This window comes from Hipposideros armiger, unplaced genomic scaffold, assembly GCF_001890085.2.
Source record: "Hipposideros armiger isolate ML-2016 unplaced genomic scaffold, ASM189008v1 scaffold_956, whole genome shotgun sequence".
NCBI classification, from domain to species: domain Eukaryota; kingdom Metazoa; phylum Chordata; class Mammalia; order Chiroptera; family Hipposideridae; genus Hipposideros; species Hipposideros armiger.
In genome coordinates, this window is record NW_017732306.1 from 259,734 (window position 1) to 265,579 (window position 5,846).

At 35.6% G+C, this 5,846-nt stretch overlaps 1 pseudogene; it reads right to left on the reverse strand.

The window, feature by feature from the left end:
• Positions 1-4,754: 4,754 nt before the first annotated feature.
• LOC109375464 (60S ribosomal protein L6 pseudogene) lies at positions 4,755-5,643 on the reverse strand (annotated as a pseudogene).
• Between the last annotated feature and the right edge of the window lie 203 nt (positions 5,644-5,846).

Below are 5,846 nucleotides of genomic sequence, written 5' to 3' on the forward strand. Positions count from 1 at the left end.
GCAATTTGTAATTTTCAGCATAAAACCCCTGCATGGTTGTTAGATTTACACCTGTTTTCACTTTTGAGAAGTTTTAAATGGTACTGTATTTTTAATTTCAATGTCCTTTTGTTCATTACTAGTATATATAAATGCAATTGACTTTTATATAATAATCATATCCTGAAACTTCACTAAATTCATTTATTAGTTCTAGGAGTTTTGGGTAGATTTTTGGGATTTTCTAACATCAACAATTATATCATATGCAGAATGAAACAGTTTCATTTCTTCCTTTCTGACCTCTGTGCCTTTTATTTCTTTTTGTGATCTTATTGCACTTGCTAGAACTTCCAATACTGCATTGAATAAGAATGGTGAGAGTGGACATCCTTGCCTTATTCCTTATCTTAGAGGAAAGCATTTAGTCTTTTACTATTAAGTGTAATGTTATCTGTAGGTATTTTGTAGATGATTTTTGAAAATCAAGTTGAGGATATTCCTATATTTCTATTATTCTGAAAGTTTTTATCATGAAAAGGTATTGAATTTTATCAAATATTTTTTCTGCATCAATAAACATGGTCATGTGAGTGTTCTTCTTTAGCTGTTAATATGGTGTTTTACACTACCTGATTTTTACATATAGAGCCAGCCTTGCATCCCTGAGGGAAAAAGTTGTCCATGGAGTATATTTCTTGTCATATATTGTTGAACTCTATTTGCCAATAGCTTGTAAAGGATGTTTGAATCTATATTCATGAGTAATATTGGTCTGTAGGTTTCTCTTTTTGTATTGTTTTTGTCTGGTTTTAGTACCAGTGCAGTAGCAGCTTCTTAAAATGAATAGGCAACTGCTTCCTCCTTTTCTATTTTCTGGAATATTTACAGAAGTGTTGTTGATTCTACTTTAAACACTTAGTAGAATTATCCAGTGAATCCACCTGAGCCTGGAGATAACTTTTGGAAGAGTTTTATATAAGTCAATTTCCTTAATATTTATATGGCTATGCAAATTATTTCTTTCATATTGTGTGAGTATTGTGGTAGTTTGAAATTGGTTTTAGAGCTGGTCCATTTAATTTACCAAGTGTGTATATATAGTTGTTTGTACTATTTACCTTATAGTCTTTTGATATCTTCAGGGTCTATAGTGATAGTCCTTTACTCATTATTGATATTGGCCAATTATGTCCTCTCTTTTTTTCTTTGGCAGTCTTGCTAGAGGTTTGTCAATTTTATTGATCTTTTAAAAGAACCAGCTCTTTGTTTCATTGATTTTTCTCTATTGTTTTCTGTTTCAATTTTATTTCACTATTATCTTTATAAATTTTCTTCCTTCTGCTTGCTTTGGGTATGTTTTTTTCTCCTCTTTTTCCAGGTTCTTGAGACAGTGGCTTACATTATTGATATAAGACTTTTGCTCTTTTCAAATGTAAGCATTTAGTGCTATCAATTTCCCTCTCAGCACTGCTGTAGCTGTGCCCCACAAAATTTGATGTGTCATATTTTCATTTTCATGCAATCAATGTATTTTTACTTCCCTTAATACTTTATCTTTGTTGTATGGATTGTTTTCAAGTGCATTGTTTAGTTTATAAGTGTTTGCAGTTTTTAAATTACCTTTCTCACAATGATTTCCAGTTTGATTCTATTGTGATCATAAAACACATTCTGCTGTGTGATTTCAATTCCGTTAAAGCTGTTGAGGTTTGTTTTTTGTCCCAGGACATGGTCTATATTGACACATGTTCCATGGATGTTTGTAAAGAATATATATTCTGTTTGAGGTGTAGTGTTCTATAAATGTCAATCAGATCTTGTTGGTTGATGGCACTTTTGAGTTCTTCTATAACTTGCTGGTTTTCTGGCTAGTTGTTATACCAGTTGTTGAGAGAGGCGTGATGAATTCTCCAGCTGAAATGTGGATTTTCCTATTTCTTTTTTCAGGTCAACCAGTTTTTGCTTTACATGTTTTGCAGCTCTGTTGTTTTAGGATACATATTTAAGATTGCTACATCTTCTTGACGGACTATTTTACAATTACATAATGTCCTTCTTGGTCCCTGGAAATTTTCTTTGCTCTAAAGTATACTTTATTTGATAATAACATAGCCATTACTGCTTTATTTTGAACAATGTGATAGATCTTTTTATATTACATGATACACCTTTTTCTATTACATGATTTTTTTTATCCTTTTACTTTTAACTTAATTATGCTGTTATATTTGAAGTGAGTTTCTTACAGACATCATCTGGCTGGCCATGCTTTCTTTTTTTTTTTTTTGAGGGGGACTTGCTTTAAAAATCCACTCTATTAACTCCTGTCTTTTAATTGGTATATGTAGACCATTTACATTAAATGTGATTATTGATATGTTAGAACTTAAGTCTGCCCTTTTATTTATTTATTTTTGTCTTCTCTGTTTTTCATTTCTGTTTTCTTTTTCCTTTCTTCCCATGGGTTACTTGAACATTTATATAGAACTCCCATTTTGATTTATCTATAGTGTTTTTTATGTATCTCTTTGTACAGCTTTCTTAATGTTACTCTAGAAAAAAAATATATATATATATTCACTATAGTCTACTAGTGTTAACATTTTACCTGTTTGATAATAGAAAATTACCTCCTTTTACATCTCTTTACCATCACCCAGTCTTAAGTATTATCTCTTCATTTATTTAGATACACATGAGATAGTGCTATAATTTTTCATTTAACTTAGAAAACTCAAGAGGAGAAAAAGATGTGTATTGTATTTATCCATGTTTTCACTGTTTCCATTTTTTTTTCTTCCTTCCAGTTGTTAACAGTTTCCTTCTCTTATCGTTTCCTTACTTTTTAGAGAATTTCTTTAGCTGTTCTTTCAGGTAGGACTGTTGGTGACAAATTGTCTTCATTTCCATTTACCTGAGACTTTTCACTTCATCTTGATTTCCCCTTCATTCCTGAAAGATTTTTTTCACTGGACATAGAATTCTGAATTGACATATGTTTACTTTCAGTGCTTCAAAAATGTTGTGCCACTTTCTTTGATAGTCATGGTTTCAGATGAGAACTCCACTGTCATTTGAATTGTTTTTCACCTACAGGGGTCTATTCTCACTCACTACTTTAAAGGTTTTTTTGCCTTTAAATTTCAAAGGTTTGACTGTGATATGTCTTGGTGTGGACTTTTTTTAAGTTTACATGTGTGGATTCTCTCAGTTCTAGAATCTGTAGGTGTATGTATTTTTGCACATTTGTCTGGTTTTCAATCCTGTCTTTTTTCTCCTCTCCTGTGACAACAATGATACAAAATATTAGGGGTTTTTTTTGTTATAATTTTACAGGTTCTTGTGGATCTGTTCTTTTTTTTACAGTTTATTTTCTCTCTGTTATTCAGATTGTATGATTTGTATTGTTCTCTGTTCAAATATATGGATTCTTTCCTTCATTATATTCATTCTGTTATTGAGCCCAACAACTGAGTTTTCCATTTTTGGTTACTATATATATTTTTTCAGTTTTACAATTTCTATTTGGCTCTTCTTTATATTGTCTACTTCTTTGCTGAGCCTTTCTTTTTAAAATTTGTTTCAAGAATGGTGTCATAGGAAATAGAGTCAATGGAATTGTAACAGCTATATACAATGTCAGAGGGGTAGTATATTGGGGAAGGGGGGTTATCACTTTACAAGGGGTATAAATGTCTAACTATTACATCGTTTTGTACACCTCAAAGTAATAAAAAATAAAAATTAAAAAAAGGAATGGTTGTAATTTTTCATTGAAACATTTTTATGGTGGCTGCTTTAAAACCTTTTTCAGATAGCTCTAACATCTGTGTTATGTCAGTGTTATCATTTATTGATTATATTTTTCATTCAAGTTGGAATTTTCCTGGTTCTTGATGTGATGAGTGATTTTCTTTTGAAACCTGGATATTGTGGGTGTTATCTTATCAAACTCTGGCTTTTATTTAAGCCCTGCTGGCTTCGCTTGATACTGCTTAAACAGATGAAACAAGAATGTACTGCCTCATTACCTCCAGATGAGAGTGGAAGTCCAGGTTTCCCACTCAGACTCTATGGAAACCCACAGAGGAGAAAGGATTCTCAATACTGTTGGGCAGAAGTGGGAGGCAAGTCTTCCCACTAGGCTTTATTGATACTACCATAACTGGGAGTAATAGAAGTACCTCATTACTATTCTCTACATAGCCTCATTGACACCATGAGCCTCATTACTCCTGGGCAGTGGCAAAAGTCCTAGTTCTCCAGTGGGCCTCCTCTGACACCACACACATTTCTGCCTGCCAGGGAGGAAGTACACACCTTCCACATGGCCTCCTGTGATACTGCAGCTGATTGGAGGGGCCAGAATTTCAAACTCTTGATTTAACTTCCTCTGACCATCCCTGTGAGGGTGTTGAGACTCCCACTACAGTCTGACAAGAGTGGAAGTCTAGATACCCCATTCAAATTGTGTTGGTGGGGATGGAGCCACACTTTTTTCTGTGATATTTGGCCATGGTACAGTGTTTATTATCTAAAAGTTTTCTGTTTTACTAGGCTGCCCTTTTAGTGGGTCTTTGACTAGATGTAGCAGGTTTTTGTTGTGCCTTTGTTATCTGTGCCCATTGGTATTTTCACATTGCTGACTTCTTCAGCTCCAGGTCTGGAATATAAAAAGGAAAAAGAAAGCCCAAGAAACCCACCACCATGTTGTTGTTGTTGTTTTGTTGTTTTAATAGACCAGACGTTTAATTAGGTGCTTCGTAATAAATTTAAAACACCAGTTTGTGAGGATAAATCTCATTTGTGAGGGCAAACACAGAGCAGAGGTAGCCCTGGAGCTGAGGAACAGCTTTGATTTTTGGCAGAATTTGCGAGTCCACAGCTTTCTGATCAATTTTCCGCTGCTCTGTAATCTCGTATTTCTCTTTCTCTGTGTCGAAGATCTCCTCCTCCTGGTGTAGCGGCTTCCACAGCTGCTTCTTCTTGAAGTAAGCATCGGTGAGATGTTTGGGGATTTTCACACCACTGATACCGATTTTAGTGGAGGTGGTAATGACAAATTTCTGGTGTGTTCTACGCAGAGGAACTCGATTGAGGGACAGAGGTCCAGTCACAAGTAGCAAGCCACTGCTCACCTGCTTCAGGAAAACGACCCTCTTGCCTCTATGGTGCCCAGTGAGGATGATGAGAATGGTCCCGGGAGTGATGCTGGCCCGGAGTTTTCTCACGTGCTGACTGAAGGGTTTCTTGCCATGGCTCAGCAGCTTCTGAGGCACATCTTCAGTAGGATGGTATCTAGGCATTTTGTGAAGTTTAACCACTCGGGTACCACCATTCTTGTCATCACCAACTGGTTTTGTGACAGTAGCAAGAACCTTCTCCTTCTTTTTCTTTTCAATCCTGGATTTCGCTGCTGAATACTTCCTCTTGTACATGGCCTTTCAGGAATACCTGCCGATTCCTCGGACCAGGACAGGGTTTTGGCTGCAGTGGGGCTTCCCCTTCTTAGGCGTCTTGGCCTTGAGGTTACCCTTCTTAACCTTGCCACCAGCATCAGCCTTCTTGGCTTCAGGTTTCTTCTCTTTAGTGTCTGGCTTTTCAGCTTTTTCACCCGCCATCTTGCAAGATGGGAAAGAGAACTAAGTTCCCGGCTTCCGGTCTATAAGCTACCATGTTGTTTTATGAGTCCCTACATCACCATCCAGTCTGCTTTCTTTTTTCCATCTTCCAGAGTCTTCTTATGCTTGTTTTACATATAATATCCAGGGGTATTAGTTGTGCTTAATGGGAAGAGCAGGGAAAATTACATCTACTTTGTCTTCTCAGAAGTTAAAGTCCCAACAATTAACTATTTAGGAAAT